The sequence below is a fragment of the Prionailurus viverrinus genome, chromosome B4 (genome assembly GCF_022837055.1).
Source record: "Prionailurus viverrinus isolate Anna chromosome B4, UM_Priviv_1.0, whole genome shotgun sequence".
Lineage (NCBI taxonomy): Eukaryota > Metazoa > Chordata > Mammalia > Carnivora > Felidae > Prionailurus > Prionailurus viverrinus.
The window spans coordinates 26,976,827-27,000,407 of NC_062567.1; positions in this window are offsets into that span (position 1 = coordinate 26,976,827).

A 23,581-nucleotide genomic window follows, 5' to 3' on the forward strand; every position below is an offset into this window, starting at 1 on the left:
GCTCCTATGCCCTCCAGCACACCTACAGCAAACTGCTTCCTGAATGCCACAGTGGGAAACCCACTCAAAACTGACCACATTCTGCAGTGTTCATGAGCAGCTCACACATCCTGGTGAGGCAAATGATGGGGTGCAACTTTGCTGGTCTGGCCATCCTGCTGTGTCTCTTGGATAGGACTTAAGGGCAGACCAGCATGTCAACTGAAGAATGTCCACCAGTAACTTTTCTTGCATTTGCTCTTATTCTTCACAAGTGAGACTTTGGAGCTCTTGGCTTTTTTTGGAGGGAGTATCTGTCTTGGGCAGTAAGACAGCCCCAAGATCCCAGCCCTGGTGTATACCTTCTGCATTATCCCAAGATTGTGAACATGATGGGTTTTACTTCCATGGTTAGGTCAGGTCATATGGCACTGTTGACTTTAAGAAAGGGAAACTATTGAGGGTGCCCCTGACCTAATAAGGGGAGTGTTTAAGAGGGATCAGGCTCTTCCTGGAAAGAAACTTGAAGTGGGAGAAGGATTGGATATGGGAGCTCTGGTTCTGCCTTTGAAAGTAGAGAGGAACACATGGTGAGGAGTGTGGATGGCCTATAAGAGCAACCCCCAGCTGAGAGCAAAGAAACAGGGACCTCAGTCCTACAGCTACAAGGAACCAAATTCCGCCACAACCAGGCAAGGTTGGAGTTGAACACAGAGCATCAGGTGACATTATAGCCTGCCGACACCTTGATTTCAGCCTGTGAGCCCTTGAACAGAGAACCCGGCCACACTATGCCTGGGCTTCTGACCTACAGAACTGTGAGCTAATGAGCTCCTGCTGTTTTAAGCCATTAAATTTTTGGTGATTTGTGACAAAGCAATAGAAAACTGTTCCTTCTCCTGCTAACAGGGAAGAGGGAGAAGACTCTAGTGGTCTCCAACTAAGTCACCAATTCCCAATTCTAACTAGTGGGTTTTGTTTGTTTGTTCATTTGTTTTGCACGTACAGATTGGAGGTAGATGGTGGGTTGATGGTAGCAGGGTCAAAAGGCCCTTGAGAAAGGTCTGACTGCCACTGGAGTCAGCTCTCTTTAGAATGTAGGGGCGGTTAGCACTATTATTTCCAACTTTGAATTTTAGCTGCAATTCTCAGGCAAAAGAAAAAGACTTGCTCAATATCCCGCCACCCAAGGATGGGGCACCGGTCCAGGTATCTTCATCCCTTTGTAACTATTATGTTGACTAAGTGTGACTCCAGGGTGTAATTGTTAAGCGATTTTATTTTCGCTCCCACCACTCCTTTGTTCCGTGGAACTAATTAGTCTCTTGCTCCTGGATGACCATGACTTTTATGGTCACCTTCAGGTAATAAAAGGTCTTCTAATCAGTAATTAATGTGTCCAATTCAGGGTAATAGCCCAAGCATTCAACTTGGCTCAAGGTTACAGCAGCACTTCTTTCCCAGCTGCTGTGTCGGTTATTTGCAGCATGCAGGGGAGTGGCTGACTTAGTTTTTCTCCAGCTTGTACTTTAATCCACCAGCTCCCCTTCCCCACACTTTGGTTTCTCACCTCTGTGAAGTTGAAGGAGAGAAGAGAGGAAAAGAGGAACATTCCAGGCTTGTCTTTACTGTAGATAGAAGATCCCCAATAGAGGGAACACAGAGAGAACCCATGAGAGAATCAATTGTAAACTCTGCCAGGCCAGAGTAAGAGGCCAGCCCAAGACAGACCGGGAACTTTCCCTTCCCTTCCGTTCCCTCCTTGTTTTTTATTTCACCCTGGCTTCCCCTGCTTCTCCAGCTTCAATGTGCCCTTGTCCATCATGTTGCATAATTTCCTTCTCCTCTTCCCCTTTTCCCCCCTCAGGTATGGATGTTTCTCAGTCTTCTGCCTTTGACTTGCTTCTCTTGTTTCTACTCTGGCCGTTGATTTTCATGCACTCCCAGGGCTTCAACATTTATTTCCTTCTGGATGACTTCCAAAGCTGCATTGCCAGCTCTCTCCACCCTCTGAGAACTACTTCTGTGTTTCTGAGTACCTGTTGGGAATCTTGACCTGAAGGTCCACAGTCTTGTACAGTTCCCTGTGTCTCAAGATCAGGTCATCTCTCTCCCTCTCCTATTCCTCCTCTCTCTGACTTCCTTGTTTTTATTAACTGCACCACTGTTCTCCACCCAGGCTGCCTATCATCTTTTGCTGCCCCTTCTTCCTTACTCTCTGCATCAAATTCACTGTCAAGCCTTTACACTCTGCCTTCACAATAGCTGTGGGTGGGTCTCCTTCCTCAAAGCTGCTTCTCCTCTACACCTGCTTCTTGGAGGTAATAACTGCTAATATTTTGGTACGTTTTTCCAGTTTTTTTTCTATCACTATAAGAAGCAAATGAGTAAAGATTATGCACATATTTTTATAAATTAGGATCATACTGTTCACATTGTTCTCTAAACTCATTTTTTTTCACTTAACAATGCATTGTGAAAATCTTTCTAAATCATTTTATATCCATCCACAATATTCTTCAAATGCTATAGTAGTTGAGGATTTGAGGGTTTGTCTTCTATTTTTCAGACAGAGTCCCTATGGCCTTTTTCTCCTCTTCAGTTAATGGTGACCTAAATTCCCATGGAAGAAAGAGGAAAATAAAATTATGCTTCACATGTGGCATAGGCTGTTCCTGGCATACCAAATTCATCAGGAGCAGGGTACAGTGTGAGGTGGGCCTGGATGTTGTCTGACTGTAGAATGAGTGTCTAACGAGTATTTAATAGGGGAAAGGTAGTATGGGAGGCAAGATTAGTTGCAGAGCCTGGCTGATTGACAGATGTATCCCCAGGCCTGACCTGATCAGGGGACCACTCCACAAAGGCCTCGTGGAACTCCCACGGAGACACCCTGCCAGACTCATCTTCCTCTATGCACTGTGGAGAGGTACTAGGTGATTGTTGACAAACAATTCCAGTCTGGGGCGGGGGGGCTCCAGGAAGGGAGATTTTCAGTGATAAAAAGGGATAGTCCCAACAAACCAGGACAGATGGTCGCCCTACTCAGTGGGTCCCACCCTGGGTTCAAATTCTTCTCGAAGGATGCAGATTGATTCCAGAAACTTTGCAGCCACCACCTCACCTCTGCAGAAAACTTCAGTGTGGTTTCTGAGGGGGAGGGGGGGCTATATCTTCTAGCCAGAATCCTTTTATGAGCAAGAGAAATAAATGCCAATTATGTTTTACACCTCTGTTATTTTGTTTCTTTTCAATATATGAAATTTATTGTCAAATTGGTTTCCATACAACACCCAGTGCTCATCCCAAAAGGTGCACTCCTCAATACCCATCACCCACCCTCCCCTCCCTCCCACCACCCATCAACCCTCAGTTTGTTCTCAGTTTTTGAGTCTCTTATGCTTTGGCTCTCTCTCCCACTCTAACCTCTTTTTTTTTCCTTCCCCTCCCCCGTGGGTTTCTGTTAGGTTTCTCAGGGTCCACATAAGAGTGAAAACATATGGTATCTGTCTTTCTCTGTATGGCTTATTTCACTTAGCATAACACTCTCCATTTCCATCCACATTGCTACAAAGGGCCATATTTCATTCTTTCTCATTGCCACATAGTACTCCATTGTGTATATAAACCACGATTTCTTTATCCATTCATCAGTAGATGGACATTTAGGCTGTTTCCATAATTTGGCTATTGTTGAGAGTGCTGCTATAAACATTGGGGCACAAGTGCCCCTATGCATCAGTACTCCTGTATCCCTTGGGTAAATTCCTAGCAGTGCTATTGCTGGGTCATAGGGTAGGTCTATTTTTAATTTTTTGAGGAACCTCCACACTGTTTTCCAGAGTGGCTGCACCAATTTGCATTCCCACCAACAGTGCAAGAGGGTTCCCGTTTCTCCACATCCTTGCCAGCATCTATAGTCTCCTGATTTGTTCATTTTGGCCACTCTGACTGGCATGAGGTGATATTTCAGTGTGGTTTTGATTTGTACTTCCCTGATGAGGAGCGACGTTGAGCATCCTCAACGTGCCTGTTGGCCACCCAGATGTCTTCTTTAGAGAAGTGTCTATTCATGTTTTCTGCCCATTTCTTCACTGGGTTATTTGTTTTTTGGGTGTGGAGTTTGGTGAGCTCTTTACAGATTTTGGATACTAGCCCTTTGTCTGATATGTCATTTGCAAATATCGTTTCCCATTCCCTTGGTTGCTTTTTAGTTTTGTTGGTTGTTTCCTTTGCTGTACAGAAGCTTTTTATCTTCATAAGGTCCCAGTAGTTCATTTTTGCTTTTAATTCCCTTGCCTTTGGGGATGTGTCAAGTAAGAAATTGCTACGACTGAGGTCAGAGAGGTCTTTTCCTGCTTTCTCCTCTAGGGTTTTGATGGTTTCCTGTCTCACATTCAGGTCCTTTATCCATTTTGAGTTTATTTTTGTGAATGGTGTGAGAAAGTGGTCTAGTTTCAATCTTCTGCATGTTGCTGTCCAGTTCTCCCAGCACCATTTGTTAAAGAGACTGTCTTTTTTCCGTTGGATGTTCTTTCCTGTTTTGTCAAAGATGAGTTGGCCATACGTTTGTGGGTCTAGTTCTGGGGTTTCTATTCTATTCCATTGGTCTATGTGTCTGTTTTGGTGCCAATACCATGCTGTCTTGATGATTACAGCTTTGTAGTAGAGGCTAAAGTCCAGGATTGTGATGCCTCCTGCTTTGGTCTTCTTCTTCAAAATTACTTTGGCTATTCGGGGCCTTTTGTGGTTCCATACGAATTTTAGGATTGCTTGTTCTAGTTTCGAGAACAATGCTGGTGCAATTTTGATTGGGATTGCGTTGAATGTGTAGGTAGCTTTGGGTAGTATTGACATTTTGACAATATTTATTCTTCCAACCCATGAGCACAGAATGTTTTCCTTGTATCTTCCTCAATTTCCTTCATAAGCTTTCTATAGTTTTCAGCATAAAGATCTTTTACATCTTTGGTTAGATTTGTCCCTAGGTATTTTATGCTTCTTGGTGCAATTGTGAATGGGATCAGTTTCTTTATTTGTCTTTCTGTTGCTTCATTATTAGTGTATAAGAATGCAACTGATTTCTGTACATTGATTTTGTATCCTGAAACTTTGCTAAATTCATGTATCAGTTCTAGCAGACTTTTACACCTCTGTTATTTTGGATACTCTGTTACCAGTAGCTAAACCTAATTCCTACTGATACAACTGTATAAAAGTAATACTAATTAAATTCATTTGCATAAACCCACCAATTTTATTCTTAATTACTGTGACATGCAATAATAATAAAGTATGTACCCCAGAGTACCATTGTAAGTTTTATTTGATTATAGCAGTAAACTTAATTTATAGGTATACTTGGCTTTCTTCAATAGTTTGTTGATTAGAGTATAGTCATCCATTGACAACTTAGAATCTAACACAGGAGGACACATATTCCTTTTAGCGTATGAATGGAGAAGCAGAGCACCAGGCCCCACTATTAAATTGGAATAAACAGTGGAATCTCTTTTGAACAAAGTCTGGGAGACAGCGTTAACATACACCTCATGGTCAAAGTGCATTTTACCCAGGCTTCACAGCATGCAGTTGTTTTTAGAGACATGGTGTGACCTTTAGCATATTTGTATCTGTGAAATAATAAGCCGTTCTTTTCATCAAGATTTTGTTGCATTACAGATGCTTGGAGAGGGTTTTCACAATTATTATTCTAGTGCTGGTCTGCTTCCCTTCATCTCTTAAATAATCTGCTTTAGGCATTCAAAGGGTTTCCTCATCCCAGGACATGACTATAGCTAATTTGCTGAGAGCCTCTAAACATACCCCAAGCCTGCTTAGGACATCTGCCGGGAAGTTAAATCATTTTAAGTGGAGGAATTAGGCTAATGTCTCCTGCTAAGAGAAAACCTTGAATCTTGGTATTCTGCACAGGGCTTATAATGGTGGAAACAAATTATGCTGCAGAGATACAAAAGAAAAATAAATCCATCTTATTTTACTAGGAGCTTGACACTTTTATTTAGAAAATTTATACTTCTGAACGCTTCCTTCATACATTACAGATGCATTTCAAATGTGACTCTCTTAGGTTAATAGTCTATGCCTTAAAAACAGATTAGGCTGAAAGTGGGGATTGGGGCCACTTTGAAGTAAGAAAGAAAGGAGAGGATTTATCTAATGATCAGCTGCATTGAAGTGTTTAACAAATCCTTTTCTTGCAAAATCAGGGAAATTCTGAGATGCCTGAAAGTTTCGGAGTAGAGAAATATTTGCTTGCAAATTGCTTTGGCATCACCACTAATATATCCAAGACATTAACATGGAAACCTAGGTGGGAATTCTGTATAATGGGCCATCATTCACAATCTATCAGTTATGGATGTACACATAGTGTGTGTGTTTCTACGATGCTGTATTTGTAGGTTCATATTGAATGCTGTTTGCTGTCCACATAGGATAACCGGTGAGTAGAGGTTATTTGCTGTAGGCAACTTCGGGGAATTCTAGCAAAGGGAACAAAAGGCAGCAATGAGGCAGATTCTGACTGGTTTTCAAATAAATGCTACAGTGGGGCTATGATGCTGAGAGAGGTTTGGTTTTGAACTAAATAGGCAGTTACCCTTCCTCATTCACTCCTGGGCCGGAGTGAAAGCCGTTATCTTCACTATGATTCACCTGTATGGACCAACTCCATGCAATCTTTTTTCCTGGGAAATAGCTGGGGAATCATAGGGCACCATCCACCTCTGGCTGTATACACTGTACCTTGCTCTGTGGACTTAAACAAATCAACAAAAATTAAACCTGTCCTCACTGATTGTATTGCTCTTTTCTTTACTATTAGCACTTTTTTTGAATCTCAGTCTCCTGACATGGAACTTTCTTTATAGAAAGACATCTGGTAATTGACTTTCTCACATTGCCAAACCACTGTGAGAAGGGGTAGGTGAAGGCTCAACCAGTTTGCTCCTGGATTTTCCAGGCTGTAAGATCTGATTAGCCTCCTAACCATATGCATGGCCAGGAGGCCAAGCCCACAGGTAAGACACCAGTCCTGCTGTGTCAGACTCTGGGATCGCTTAGGGTAACTGGTAGCTCATCTATAAAACAGCGATTTAGAAAGATCATGAACTGCCAGCTGAATCCTTTGTCATTGTGAATAAGCATCATGTTCTCCCTCCATGCCAGGTAGCATTATTATTTTTCTTAACATCTAGCTGGGGAAGGATGGTGTCAGGGAAGTTTCAATCTTGCTCTCACAGAGGGCACCCCAGTGTGACAATGAGCTCATTCTTCCAAGGAGGGCCTATCTTAACATTTGTTTCCTGGTTGTGATTCATGGTCCTGAATATCTGTGACCCTGTGATACTCATTCTGGCTGGATTTCTCTGCTTGGCTAATTTAAAATGCAGAATTTCATCATCTTGCGAGAAAGTTCAACATTTATTGTCCTTTACTCACCCTCCCAAGGGTGACTGCCAGTGGTGGGGGGGTTGGGTGGGCAGGCAAGCAGACTTCAGTGACTAGAGCCCATTTGCACAGCTACTGTGAAGAAGAATAGTAAAATGTGTTTATCCAAAGAAGAGCATAAAATGTGCAACACCCCCAGCCCCCACTGTCTCTCACAAGAGATCTGTCAGAAAAAGTAAACTTCATATTACCCTTAGAAGGATCTTAAATTGTTTTTGATTTGTTTGTGGTTTCTCATTTCCTGAGACTTTGGGAAAGTTTGACCCTGTTTTTTTTTTCTTTCCTTTTTAATATATTTTATTGGAAGGGGAGAAGGTGATGCTCTTGTCACTAAGCAACATGAATACAGAAGAAAGCCTATGGTTGTTTGTTGTATAAACTGTGTAATAATGAAGATAAAGAACTGAAATCCTGACCTTTTTCTGTTCCTTCATAAACCAGCCTGAAATGCCAGTGCAGTGTCTGAACACGTTAATATAATGGGAGAGACACCATTCACACCCTGAACCTTGACCTTCACAAGCACAGGGAAGAATGCTAGCATGCTAGTTGTTTTATGAGAATGACCAACCTAATTTTTATCAGTAGGCTGGAGGCACAATATACACATAATCTGTACTTCAGATATTCATTCCAGGGTTTTGTTTTCTGGCTCAATTTCAAAAGAATCCTTGACCAACTATTCTGTGCCTGTAATTGAAAATTTTGTGTGGAGTTGTTTCTCAGCACTTAAAGACTGAGAGGTATGAGGGCCTGTTTTCTTATCTAATAGTTGAAGAAAGGGAGAGGTTAATTGGTTTGCCCAATGTCACCACACTGAACAAGCTCCAGAATTCTGTCACTAGAATTCATTAGTATTGTATACAGAACTTGGAGAGGCTAAATAACAGATTTCCCACAGTGAAGTTTCTTCTCTGAAATGGGTGGTAAATGTGAACATAAGAAGATGGGGGGAAGGCCTTAATCTGATATTCATTCCATAAATATTTATTCAGTGGTCATCATATACTATCTGGTAACTAGTAGCATTAGGATCTTTAAAGATTTTAGCATGGCTTTTGGGGAGAGGACGTCTCTCTCCCTCAACACATAGTAATTTTCATTCACTCATTCATTAAGTCAGTCATGTTCATCCAACATTTACTGGCACATTCAATAGGCTAGGTACTGAGTTGACACCTGAGAATACAAAGGTTCTGAATAGGTTAGTCTCTATGTCAGGGGGTTCAAAACCAAGTGAGGGAGGGACCCATCATTTCAATTTGATATGCAACATTAAAACAAAGTACAAGATGTTCTAGAAGCATAAAAAATGTATTTCTAATGCTGTGCCAGAATGGGATGGTGGTTTGGGAATGCCTTCCAGGGAATGCTTGAAAGAGATGATCTGACTTGGGTCTTAAGAGAAGGAGTTATCTGTGGGGATATTGAAAGAATAGGATATGAAAAGCCCTTCCAGGCTGAGAGCTTAGCATCCACAAGGCTGCCAAGTCAGAAAAGGTGTACTCATGTGAATATGCACTTGATGTTGGTGTGATAGATTAAGTTGGTGTGGACCTCATGCAGAGATTCTGGTTGAAGAAAGCTCCATCTCTACATTCCAGTGATTGCCAAGGGGGGAAAGGGATAGTGGGGAATTGAATATTGGCTCTTAAATCCTCCACTTGAGAGTGCCAGAGTGCCAGTGTTCTTGCTCACATCTCAAGTCGCATGGCCATGCCTAACTTTCAAGGGGGCAGGAAAGCACAATCCTCCAATTTGTGTGGAAGGAGGAGAAATAGAATGGTTGTGTTTACCACGGCAACTCAACTAGTTAGATAATATAAGAACAACTCAAAATTTAAAGCTATTATATTTGATGGGTGTTACCTATTTTTTATCTGGTCCATAATAACTCCCCCACAAAAAGTAATTTCAATTTGCTCCTTGAGTCATATTTCCAAGTAATTTATTTTGGAAGTCAGGCAAAAGAGCAGCCCTATTCAGAATGAAACATTCTTTTGATGTGACTAGTTTGCCTGAGGTGATCATGTGGTTTACCCATTTTGTAAATTGTGTGTGTTTATACAATTTTATTAGTACCTTGGAACCATGCTCTCCCATTTTTTGTGCATTTACAAAAAGCTGTCAATGAATCTCCTGACTTACCTGTAATGGAAGATGGATGTACAGATAACTACATATTTGCTAGGGAGTGGTTATATTGCCCAATATTTATGAGAATCTCAGTGGATCAAAGTATGCTAAGCCCATTACTTCCCTCAGAAATTAAAAAAATTTTTACTCCCTGGATCAAGTGGTATAGTTGGAAACTGAAGGCTTATATTACACTCTAATGTCCCCCTAAAGAATTGCTTCTTCCAAAGAACATTTTGGTGTAATGCCATACCCACTAGAAGTAGGTTATTATAAAATGTAGCCTTGTGTAACTTACTATGACTTTGCTGTAAGAATGATGTCCTACTTAGAAGGGCCCCTCCCACTTCCTGAGGAGAAAGTTGTACTTCCTCTAAGCAGTGCTTTGTTTTTAATGTCATGGACACTGTGAATCACCCTTTTGTCATTAACTGTTGGAGAACATAAAGAACTCCCTTGCAGCCCAACAATTATAAGTGAGGAATTCATCCTGGAATGTACACTATCACCTCCCCTGGTTCTACCTATATTACTCTTTTTGTTTTCTTTCTTCTATTCTTCCCTTTTAATTTCTGTTACCCTGTATTTTATATTTTTTTCTTTAAATATTTTCTGGAAAAAGGCGGAGCATAAATATGTAATAGAAGGGCAAAATATTCATATTTCTTATAATTGATCTCATTCTTGCTGATGGTGAAAATATAAGCAACTCAATTAAAAATAACAGACTCTTTTAGTTAAAAATAACATTTCTCTGGTAAATATTTTTTATTTTAAAGTACAGATTTACTCTGAGGAGTATTTTTCCCATCTTAGGTGATTTCTCTCAACCTCCCATCTTTTCTCAGAGAGCACCTGGGTACAATGAGAGGTTGTGGGAGTGGCTTGGAGTAGGTGTTTACTTTTATTTTTCTATGCATATGTATTTGTGTGTGGAGGGATATGTCATATGTAGACAATAAATTAAGATGGGGCATATTGAGTTGGAACTGTCTGTGAATAATCCAGGAGGCAGATGGCTGTCTGAGATTATTGTTCAACAAATTCTAATGAGGCCTTATTATCTCAATTTGTGAGCTAATATAATTTTGATTATCTTGGGAGTTTACCAATGGAAGCAAGAGGCAGCCATCTTTGTAATACTAGAATTCATCTTGAAGAGTACTAGGGTTTCTCCAGCTTCCAAATATACCTCTTTTTCTCTACCTTTGTAGCTCCCATTTTCAGGTCACTGATCCATATCTCAAAGCTTTAAAATAAACTTGTCTATGAAAGTTGTTTTAAAAAATAAAAGTACTTTAAGTTAACACACATTAACAAATCAGCACAGTAAGATATTACTCTCTGGAGAAAACTGACCGAAGTGGATGGCATTTAGTATAGCTAGGGTGGTGGTGGAGACCTGAGTGTCAGGGTGAGACTGGACACAGGCTTTGATGGTAAGGGGCTGGAGTTCCTTCACAGCCAGAGGTCAGAATTAGTTGAAAAGGGAAAATTTGAAAAAAGGAGGGAGGATGTGGAAGGGAAAGGCAAGAATTTCCAACTTTGTTGAGATTCTGAGGATGGTGACAGACCCTAGGGGTTGATTTTTAGGTAAAAATGGAAGGCTTTTTGGAGCAAATGTGTCTCCTCTGTGACAAAGAAAAGAGGAAATTTTATCCCTGAGGGATACGTCACTGTATGAATACCTAACTCTTGGATGCATCCATGTTCCATCATGTTCTTGAAGGAACCAGACCACCTTCACTTTCAACTGCAATCTGAGCAAGGCTCAGGAGTAAAATACATGTGAGGAGCTCCATAGAAGCAGGATTGAATGCCTCTGGTCTTTTTGCAAGTTATTTCCACCCAGTCGTAGCAAATATCATGTCGCAAGGCATCATATGACAAGACATTCTGTAAGGAGTTTGCTCATTATTTACTGAGCATGTCAAAGTGTTGGCTGCCTCCAGGGCTCTTGGGGAAGCACATACTTGCCATAGTATTTTCATGAGAAATATAAGCAAGAGATAAAATTGCTACTTATTTTTAAGACTGTCACTGAGAAACATATTCTGTCTGTTCCTTCTCTTGCTGAGTCTTCTGGGTACAGAGAAAATACCATTACGAAATAAATGTAACATAAGCATCCTAGCCTGGGTGCTTACTATGCACTGTGCACCCACCTAAAGTGTGCATATGGTCTCTTCTCCTTTGTGTTTTTCAACGAATTACTTCAACCTCCGCATACTGTATCAGTAGGATGCATGGTTGATACACGGTCCTCTTTTTTTTTTAAACATATGAAATTTATTGTCAAATTGGTTTCCATACAACATCCAGTGCTCATCCCAAAAGATGCCCTCTTCAATACCCATCACCCACCCTCCCCTCCCTCCCACCCCCCATCAGCCCTCAGTTTGTTCTCAGTTTTTAAGAGTCTCTTATGCTTTGGCTCTTTCTCCCACTCTAACCTCTTTTGTTTCTTTTTTTTCCTTCCCCTCCCCCATAGGTTTCTGTTAAGTTTCTCAGGATCCACATAAGAGTGAAAACATATGGTATCTGTTTTTCTCTGTATGGCTTATTTCACTTAGCATCACACTCTCCAGTTCCATCCACGTTGCTACAAAAGGCCAGATTTCATTCTTTCTCATTGCCACGTAGTATTCCATTGTGTATATAAACCACAATTTCTTTATCCATTCATCAGTTGATGGACATTTAGGCTGTTTCCATAATTTGGCTATTGTTGAGAGTGCTGCTATAAACATTGGGGTACAAGTGCCCCTATGCATCAGTACTCCTGTGATACACGGTCCTCTTGAGCTGTTTTCCCCTGAGCCTGAATAGAAAAAATTCTCTGGAGTTTTTGACAGGTTGCCTTTGATTCCCACTGACAGAAAAGAGTTGCTGTCAAGAGCTTATCCTCTGCAGGATGACTGGTGATGTTGGTTTATTTTGCAGTGACGTTCTGGTGGCACAGATCCCTAAACAGGTTGCCCTGGACCTTCCAGATCCATGATCCCAGGATCATACTTCAGTTCTTCATGTTATAATTTTTCCTGTTGGGATCGTTGAGTAACCAGCTTCCAGAGTGCCAGCTGTCTTAGGTGCACATGTCAGGCACCTAATGGACAACTGAATGAATTGAACTTCTGCCCTTTTGCCCATGTGGACTCATAGTCCTCTTCACCTCTCTCAGAGCTTTCCCTAAACAAGCAGTTCAAGGTCCTGGGGATGCAAGAGTGTCTGAGGTAGACATCATTTTTTCTTGGTGCAATCTAGTGGGTAGGAAGGATCCTAGGGCAGAGTAACCTGAGAAATGCCAACGTGGAAGGGATGGGCAAGGGAAGATGAACCTTCAAATATGACTGAAATGGTATGTAAGAGAAAATTCAAGAAGTAGAGAAGGTAGAAAAACAAGAGAATACTATTTGTTTAAAGGGAATATTATGCTTTGAAAAGGAGGGATGGTCAACATTGATAAACACTGCAAAAGGGTTAAGATAAAGACACATATCTGTTGCATTTAGCAAGAAGGAGATCATTGATGGAAACCCCAGTAAGAAGAGTTCTCAGGGAGTAACGGGAGTGGCCAAGGGAGTATGCTGGAGGTAAGGAAGCACACACACACAAGTATTGATGATTCCTCAGGTTTTCTGTGGAAGTGGGGATAGAACTAGAATGAATGGTAAAAAGAGATTTTGTTGTTTGCTCCTTAAGATGGGAATGCCTGCAGGGTTTCCAATGCTGACTGAAGAGAGTCACCAAGTGTGAGGTACAGATGCAGGACAGGGAATAATCAATCCAGAGGGTCTTGACCCCAGAGAAGGCAGCTGCAGCTGGGGATGTGTGGGCAAGTTGAAGATTCACTTATGAGGAGGAAGCATGTCTTTCTTTGTAATAGGAAGCAAGAAGAAGAAAGTGGATGCTGATCAGGTGAGTTGGTACATTTGGTGTGTGGAGACTGATGCTGTTTTAATACTTTAGCAAACAGGAGACAAAGTTATGTGCTGAGAAGCAGGGCCAGAGGTAGGTGGCTAATGGATGGGGCTACATGTGACACACACACGGCTATTTCAGACCCAGTGCTGAGGCCTTTTGGGGATCTTTCTCCACTGAATCCAGGTCTTTTGAGGTGGGGCTTATTTGCAAATGTATGAGATGAATTCCTAATCTCATGTTTGTCCTCTGACTCTCCCATGTCACATATACACTTGATAAATATTTTTGACTTTTTACTTAGTAAATTCAGCTCAAAAATGTATTTAAAAATGTTTATTTAATTATTTTGAGAGAGAGAGAGAGAGAATGCATGAGTTGGGGAGGGAAAGAGAGAGAGAATATCAAGCAGGCTCCTCATTGCCAGTACAGAGCCCAAGGTGGAGCTCCATCTCACAAACTGTGAGACCATGACCTGAGCCAAAATCAAGAGTCATTTGCTTAACTGACTGAGCCATCCACGCACCCCAGCTCAAAAACTGTTTATAGGACATCTCCTATGAGCAAGGATTTGGGGATACAAAAAGGAGTTATTGGTGTTTTCTACCTCCGAGGATCTTGTCCTCGAGTGACATAAAATGCATTTCAAAGGGCAGGTGAGTTTCTAAAATTAACTTTTAAATTATCTGCTCTCTTTGAATATGTAGTGTATGACTCCTTTCAACAAATATAAATGATAAGTAATAGCTTTTTTGGGAACGCTGTGCTCTATTAAGATGAGCAAATTAGGACAAAATTAATTCAGTGAATTTATATAATAATTAATAATGAAAATTCCCTGCTTTATGGAGGTGCTTTACTTTTCAAAATGTTTTATATTTAATGTTACTCTTTAGAGCATATAGGACATTTTCATATACATTATTTTAATATTTTATTTTAAATCTATTTATTTATTTTTGAGAGAAAGAGAGAGAGAGAGAGAAAGAGACAGAGTGGGCAGGGGAGGGGCAGAGAGAGAGGGAGAGAGGGGATCCCAAACAGGCTCCACACTGTCAGCACAGAGGCTGACGCAGGCCATGAACTCATAAACTGTGAGATCATGACCCGAGCCAAAATCAAGAATCAATGCCTAACCAACTGAGCTACCCAGGAGTTTTCCATATTTTAATTTATACACCATTTAATAAGTACAATATTCATTCTTAAAATGAATTCACTTCCCGTTGGAAGAAAAGGAAAAGGTTAAAAAGCTGACATTTATTTTATGCCCCAAATGTTGCAGGCATCTTACATATATTTTTTAATCTTTACGAACCTCCATGATGCTAATATTATCCTCATTGTACAGACAGATGCGTAGAGGCTCAGGTCTTAACTAAGGTCATATAGTTGGGAGATATCTGAAATTTAAACTGAGGTCTGCTGATGCTATAGCCCTTACTATATTTTCTTAGGGAGGTATTAAAATTATCTTCTTTTGGGGCGCCTGGGTGGCTCAGTCGGTTGAGCGTCCGACTTCAGCTCAGGTCAGGATCTCAAGGTTCGTGAATTCGAGCCCCGAGTCAGGCTCTGGGCTGATGGCTCAGAGCCTGCAGCCTGCTTCCGATTCTGTGTCTCCCTCTCTTTCTGCCCCTCCCCCATTCATGCTCTGTCTCTCTCTGTCTCAAAAATAAATAAACATTAAAAAAATTATCTTCTTTTTTTTAATGTTTGTTTATTTTTGAGAGAGAGAGAGAGAGAGAGAGAGAGACAGAGTGCTAGTGGGGGAGGTGCAGAGGGAGAGGGGACACAGAACCTGAAGCAGGCTCCCAGCTCTGAGCTGTCAGCACAGAGCCCGACATAGGGCTCGAATCCACGAACTGTGAGATCATGACTTGAGCTGAAGTCGGACGCTCAACTGACTGAGCCACCCAGGTGCTCCATAAAATTATCTTCTTTGAAATGGCTGAGAACACCAAAAGGTTAGAAGTCTCATCCCAGGCAGTGGCCAGGCCAGCCTCTGAGTCCTAGTCTGGAGCCCTGCCCTGACCCTTCCTCATTGTGACTCTGTGTTGACCATGGCCATCATCCTGTGATGATCTGCTAGAGAGTTCACAGCACTCTCAGGGATGTCTTGTGGGTCTGACCTCAGGGAGCAAGTCTGCGTTGGGGAGAATCTATGTCACTGGCTTATTATGTGCACAGCATCTGGATACTTGCTGCATTTCTGTGCTTGACAGACACTAATACTCATGTTTCCTTCATTTCTTACAAAACTTACAGGTGAGTCAAAGGAGAACAAAAACAACAAATGAGGGAGTTTTGTTAAGGGCTGGGGAAATATGAACAGATTGTGGCAAAGCTCAGGAAGAGTCCCAGAAGTGATGAATGATCTGAAGGACAGATTCATGAGGGAAACGTAACAACAGTACTAACAATAAACAGAAACAAGGCAATTCTCAACTACATATTACTTGACCAGTCCAGGGAATTCATATGGTTCTCTCTGAGGCTAAATGCCAACATATTTGAACTATAGTTTAGAGGCCTAAGCTGTAAAACAAATAATTATACAATGGTATTTAGATTGAACATTAAAAGAAGGTCATCTGAAAAACTTGAGGGGTTAGATGGATCTCTTAATGAACTGGTCTTAAAATGCAAAATAGGTTATACCCACTCACATGAAGCTTTTCACTCCACAAGCTATTATTTATTTATTTATTTGAGAGAGAGAGAGAGAGAGAGAGAGGAAGAGGGTCAGAAGGAGAGAGAGAGAGAGAGAGAGAGAGACAGAATCCTAAGCAGGCTCAGCATGGAGCCCAACACGGGGCTCAATCCCATGACCCTGGGATTATTACCTGGGCCGAAATCAAGAGCTAGATGCTCAACTGACTGAGACACCCAGACGCCCCTCCACAAGTTAATTTTAATTGGAGTTCCCCTACTTTAAAATGGGTAGCAATTCTGCCATCAACTGAACTGACATCTGGCCTGCCCTGTGCTGGCTCTGGACAATGCAGTGAAGGTGGTCCAGTTGGCTCTTTGCCTGTGCCTCCACGTGAAGATATCGCTTTCCCTCCTGGGTTCCCCTATCCCCTCATGGGGGCCCAGTCTTTCCTCTGTCCCTTTAGGGCCCTCTGACTGGACTGGGTCTTAGAGATTCCTAGTACTCTTCTTTCAAACATGAGTCTCTTCTGTCCTACTTCCTCTTTCTTTCATAATAAACAACAATCAAATTCCCTACCATTTCAGTAATATATTGATTATCCAGGAATCTTTGCATTTTAAACAAGCTCCTCTACTTCCCCTCTCCCTTGCAAAGGAATTAAAGCCTAAAAAATAGTTTAAAAGGGAAGACTGTTGATTCCTCTCTCACTGATCTCTTAAAGACAAATCCTAGCCTTCCCCAATATTGCAAACTTGCAATATATTCTAAAGACCTTAATAGTGGATCTTTGTTAATAGGTAATTTGTTAAGCAGAGCTCATTTTTTTTAATTTTTAAAATTTTTATTCATTTTTGAGAGACAGAGCGCAAGCCAGGGAGGGGCAGAGAGAGAGGGGGCCACAGAATCCAAAGCAGGCTCTAGGCTCTGAGCTGTCAGCACAGAGCCCCACCCTGGGCTCAAACTCAAGAACCATGAGACCATGAGATCATGACCCGAGTCGGCGCTTAACAGGCTGAGCCACCCAGGTGCCCCAAGCAGAGTTCATTTTTAATGTATTTGCTTCACTTTCCTCTGGGAACGAGAATAAGCTCATCCTAATCATTTCATGAATTTAAAATGAATACTACGCATTTAGGGGGAAAAAGCACATAATTTGGTATTTTTATTAGTTTGGATGTTGCCCCCATCTCTGAGTTACGATTTGCTTTACGTAGAATAAACATTATGGAAACATGTTGCATTGGGACAAAACACACATTTAAGAGAAGTATCTACAGTATACTTTCAGCGTTTCTGGCTTTACATTAGAGAAAAAGTTCTGCTTGACTTAAGCTAGAGTGGAATTGGTTCCATGATGTTGGGACCTCTTACAATCAATGGAAAGACTCAAGAACTAAATGATGGGACCGAGGGAAGCTGTGTAGCTGGAACCACAGCCAAGGCACAAGCCAGGTAGGCTGTTTCTGGACGTATTGCTGCCCTCCCATGGCCATCCAGCACACTGGCTCCTGGAACCCCAACAGAACCGTGCCTGTGGGTCCTGCGCCTGCCCAGGTTGGTGCTTCTCTGCTCCACTATGATCACTGACTTCAGTTTTAAAATTCAATTGGCTGAGCCCAGGCCACATGTTCATACCTTGTGGCTAGCAGGTGGAGGAAGGGGATTTGCCCTTGCTAGTTTCAGTGGTGGGAGCTGGTCCTGCTTTGCACCAACACCTAACTGGGGAATTCCCCGGAAGCACAAGGGGTCTTCTTAACGCTGGTTATATAAAAATACACAGAAGCCTAAACCTAGCTCAGGCAAAAAATTCAATACCCGTGAAGGTAAAATTCTCAAGCAAGTGCAACCAAAACTTGGCTTGTTTTAGTAATTCACCCCGATTTGAATTTCTTTTACCATATGGAGATAAACCTGAATATCTCTATCTTGTGCACTTTGGGGGCATGCTGGTTTTTTCCCCAAGGGAGGCAGTTCCATTATATACAGGGCACATGTGAAATAAGATACATAATTATGAAAGAGTAAATGGGCTGTCCTATATTCTTGCATTTGAAATATTTCCTCTAGAAAATTATGCAAAATAACAAATAATGTTAGATAGGGTACAGCAGAGATCTGGATTGAAATGAATAATTCCTTTAGGATAAGAATTTGGGGGGCAACTGGGTGACCATTGGTTAAACCTCAGAGTCTTGACTTCAGCTTAGGTCATGATCTCATAGTTTGTGGGATTGTGCCCCACATCCAGCTCTGTGCTGACAGCATGGAGCCTGCTTAGGACTCTCTCTCTCTCTCGCCCTCTCTCTCTGCCCCTCCCCAACTCACTCTCTCTCTCTCTCTAAATAAACTCAAAAGATTTTTTTTTATAGAAAAGAATTTGTTTCTGTTACAAAAGAGAGACACTTTGGAGCATCTATACCTGGATATATGATTTTAACAAATCGATGAAGTTCAACAAGGATCTTTATCATGAGGTTTTGCTCTTCAGACTAAATTATATAAATAAATATTACACATACATTTGATACATGGTTCAGTTCATTCTATGGCACAATATATATGTTACACATTAATACATAATATATAAAACAATCATCTTAATAAATAACATAATTAGTTATATATTATACATAATGTATGATTTATATAATATACATAGCACAGTAGAACATATAGTTTGTCTTATTTCTCCTTTTGCTCAATTTCTCGCTTTACATTTTCTTATTTGCTTGCCCATTTTGAAGCTCATTAAGTGATAGTCTACTAAGTATTATTACTTAAACAGGTGATTAGAGAGAAGATTAAAGTAGTATTTTTAATGGTTTAATTGGAGTCTTTTTTTTTTTTTGTAATTGTGTTCTCTGTTTCTGTCAGCATAATGGGGAAATTGAAAGTTGGCTGGATATCATTTTCAGCTACTATTTATTCTCATTTCTCCATTTTATTTTTATAAGACAATTTCATTGGCTTGTTCAAGATATTAGACACATTTAATTAAACCATCAATGAGTGGTCAGTGTAAGAACAGTAAGTAGGAAGTAGAAGAGGAGAATTGAAAAGATTTTTTTAAAAAAGCAGAAATATAGGGAAATGAGCAGGAAAATGAATGGGTGAATGAAACCAAAAAGCCCAATAAATTAAAGTATGTGATAAGTATGTGTTGGAGACATAAACCTTGCTTCCTATCTTTCCTAATCAATCCAGCTGTGTGCTATGGGAAGCCACTCTTTCAAATTTTTTTTCAATGTTTATTCATTTTTGAGAGACAGAGACAGAGCATGAGTGGGGGAGGGGCAGAGAGAGAGGGAGACACAGAATCTGAAGCAGGCTCCAGTCTCTGAGCTGTCAGCACAGAGCCCGATGCAGGACTCAAACTCATGAATTGCGAGATCATGACCTGAGCCGAAGTCGGATGCTTAACTGACTGAGCCACCCAGGCACCTCAAGGGAAGCCACTTTTTCATCTGAGACTATTCCTTTTGATAGTTAAAATGGCTGCACAAACATGCACACAGTATTGCTTTTTTATAAGAATGGCATCGTTCTCTATTCTATTGGTAGAGATGGTTTCTACCCACCTGTATGTGTGTATGTGTGTGTATGTGGGGGGATTCAAAGTTCCATTTTATACCATATATACTTTACAATGAAGCACACATGACATTCCACAGAGTTATGGGAAGCCTAGCTATCCCTAGTAGGGGATATGGCCTCCCAGGGTATGCATGCATCCACTTACGCATTTGGCTTCCCTTCTTGCATAAATCATAGGAGAAGTCATAATTATGCAACACTCATGATTGAGGGCTATGGAATCTGAGAGACCTGGGGAAAATCAGAGCCCTGCCACCATGTGCTAGATATGTGCTCACGAGCAAATTGTCCCAGCCCTCTAAACCACTGTACACTCATCTGCAGGTGGGGAGAGTCACAGTACTCACCTCCCAGGGCTGTTGGCAAGAGTGCATAGGTCAAAAGCTCTCAGGATGTTGCCTGGAATGCACTACTTATTATAATCAGAATATGGCTGTTAATTCTTATATGATTTATAGTTTTGTAGAAACTTCACAAATTTTTTCTCATCTGATCCTCACTACCACCTATGTTGTTGACATTTTTAGTATTACTCTTTTATAACATTCTTTTTATAAACATTCTTTAAGCTCACAAGTGTTGAAATTGATTGAGGTTCCACAAGCTAGAAACTGGTGGGACTGGAGTTTTAACTCTGGTATTTGTATTTTAAGACATTTTTCTCGACTGTTGTCAACCAATTATTATTTTGTCTCCTGTTCCATTAGAATACTGCTTTCGTCCAATTCATGGACTTTAAATATACACGGACTCAGATATGTTCCTATTTCCTGTACTGTAGTAGGTTAATGTTGTCATTTTTTGTGTGTGTCTCAATTATGATTTTGCATTTCTTGTGGGTATACATTGGAAGTTTTGAATTAAAATAGAACTTCAGCCCTTGTAGCTTAATAATGTAGAGTCTGAAGACATAGGCATTTCTTTTTTTTAAAAAAAAATGCTAGTGTAATGACAACTGAAGCACAATAAACTGCATATTATAAAAAGTGTGATTCTGATAATTTTAACACATGTATAACTCACGAATTGATCAGCACAGCCAAGATAAGGAACAATTTGTTCCAAAAGTTTCCTGGTGCCTCTCACAACCTTTTCCTTTTGCATCCTCTCACCCCTTCCCCACCTTCAAGCAACCACCAATCTGATTTATATCACTACAGATAGTACTTTCTAGAATTTTATATAAGTGAATCACAATATTTACCTTATAATTGGGACATGTGTCAATAATCTGTTCCTCCTTATTGTGGTATAGTTTACCACTGTATGAATATACTACAGTTGTTTATTCATTGAGCTATTGATGGACATTTAACATGTTTCTGGTTTGGGCTATCACAAAGAAAGCTACTATGAACATGGTCTACAAGTCTTTGTGTGTTTATATGATTACAGTTCTCAACCCGGGAGTCAAATGGCTAGGTTATATGGTTGGGTCGGTACATGTTTAATTATGTAAGAAACTGCTGAACTGTTTTACAAAGGGGTTTAACCATTTTACATTCCTACCAGAAGTCTATGACAGTCTCAGTTTCTCCACATTTTTGCCAACCCTTTGTAGATCGGTCTTTGTAATTTTAGCCATTCAAGCGGGTAGCAGTGGTATCTTCTTGTGGTTTAAATTTGCATTTCCCTGATGACTCATGAGTATTTTCATGCACCTAAATGCCATCCATATATCTTTGTTTTGTTTGTTCAAATTGACTTATTATTGAATAAAGGAGCTTTTTTTTTAAATATTCCAGATATAAGTCTTTTATGGGATGTGTTTTGCACATCCCATATGTGCAAATCATACATGATGATTTCTTCCCAGTCTATGGCATGATCTATATTTTCATGATGGTCAGGCATAGGAATTGTCACCCTGAGTTTTTTCAATCTCAGGACACCCCTTCTTTGTCTTGGATCTCATTGCCAACTGCTTGTCTAGACATTTTTCATTGTTCATTGCCTTTTAGTACATCAGCCTTGCTTCTAGATTAGACTTTCAGTCCTTGTGGTGGTCATTCTTCTGATTCTGTGTTTTGTTTCCTTACTGTCCAAGTGTAAGATGTGTCTTTAGCTCACAGAATCATAGACTTTAGTAGAGCAATTGAACCCTCAGCACATTTAAATAAAATGTAGCTTCTTAAGGACAAAACCAAATATTGACTAGTTTATAATACTGATGAAGAATCTAGTCGTTCATACTTATTGATCAAACAGCCACTGTGTATAAGGGCCTTCTTTATGACTCTAATGGTCAAGAAAGATTCTAAACAGGTGACTACAGATTTCTGGAAGACTGACACTGTCTGCTAATTCCATGACATTGACACAGGCTGGGTGAGGGTGGTTATAAAAAATGTAAGTACTGCTATTACATATGGAGGCTCTACAGTTTAGTTCAGGACACTTTCCAAGACTTTCCAAAATGAATGACCTCACCATTCAACACAAACTGTTTACCACTAATTTAGGGCTTGCTGCTCCTCTACTAAGAATACATATGAATTTATTCTATGACTTATACACCTTTCAATGCTCTATTTTCCTTCTGAGTTCAACACAATCATTAAGGGGAAATTATTTATAATGGTTAAATAATATCATCCTGCTGATTATTTTGTGACAAAGTTTTAGGCATCCTGATTATAGACTATGGAATCTCAATGCTGGGAATGTATCTCAGCCCTGGGTGAGTGTAACTGCAGATTTAGTTAGTACTTAGGCCCACCCATTCCCCACATTCAGGGATTTCTCAGAATTTACTTCATAGGCTTGTCTCTCCCACCCCCACCATTCTGAATGTTAATTCTAGGATATTAATTCTAAATGCAGCAGTTGCCTAGTCAGGATATATCCTTGGCCCATTTTCTCAGGGGTGGCAAAATTTGAAAAGAAAAACTGAGAAGGATCAACCTCCTCTTTGTTGTCTCTATAGCCTGTCTTGGCAGTCACTACTCCTGGAAGGCCCTTGGCTGGTCCTGGCAGGGACAAGTTCCTCCTTGTTTCTCAGAAGGCCTCTAGCTGGGGACAGTCATCTGTGGCCTTTCCTCGAGTCATGGACTGACATACTCACACTTGGTTTTCTTTTTGTACAGAGTTAAATAGTCTATTGTTCCTTGCCATCTGGACCCTGCTCACTAGCAAATTATGGAACAGACAAATTTTCTATTTTTAGTTTCTTATTTAAGGAAAAAAAACCCACATAGGGCACCATTACAATCAAGTGTCGTTTCTTTTTCTCTGTTCTTTCTGCCTTTAACCCTCCTTCACAGATGCCTATTACATGGTAGAATCAAAGTGAATTCTTGGTTCATCCTACAGAAATTAGCTGGTCTCCATTACAACTTAAGCTGGGCATTTTATGTTGAATTTTAGGTTCTAATACAAGTCTTTCTAAGAAATGAGTAACTGAATAGAGAGAAACTTAGAGAAAACGCTAGTGTTTGACTTCCTGAAGGGAGGGAGCTTTGACTTGAGAGGGTGTGAATCACAGGCAAGGCTGGTAATAAAATGGGGAGTCTGCAGGAAGGAGTCTTGGAAAGTTTTTGAAGGTAAATTCCAATTAGAAGATGAAAGGAAAGAGAAACCTATTGCTCAAACAAGGCTGTGTGAGGATATTTGCAGCTGGGAACATGATTAGAATGCAGAGCTGATAATAAAACACAAGTGGGGAAGGGAAACTTTAAAGAACTAAATGAATAAAGAAGTAAGGTAAAATATTTTGAATCATGTTTAATGAGCTTGAGATAGAGCAAGCCCAAAAGCAGAACTGAAATGTGCTGAGAAAAAATGAAAAAGAACCTAAATACACCTCTTCCCTATAATGAGGTGGGG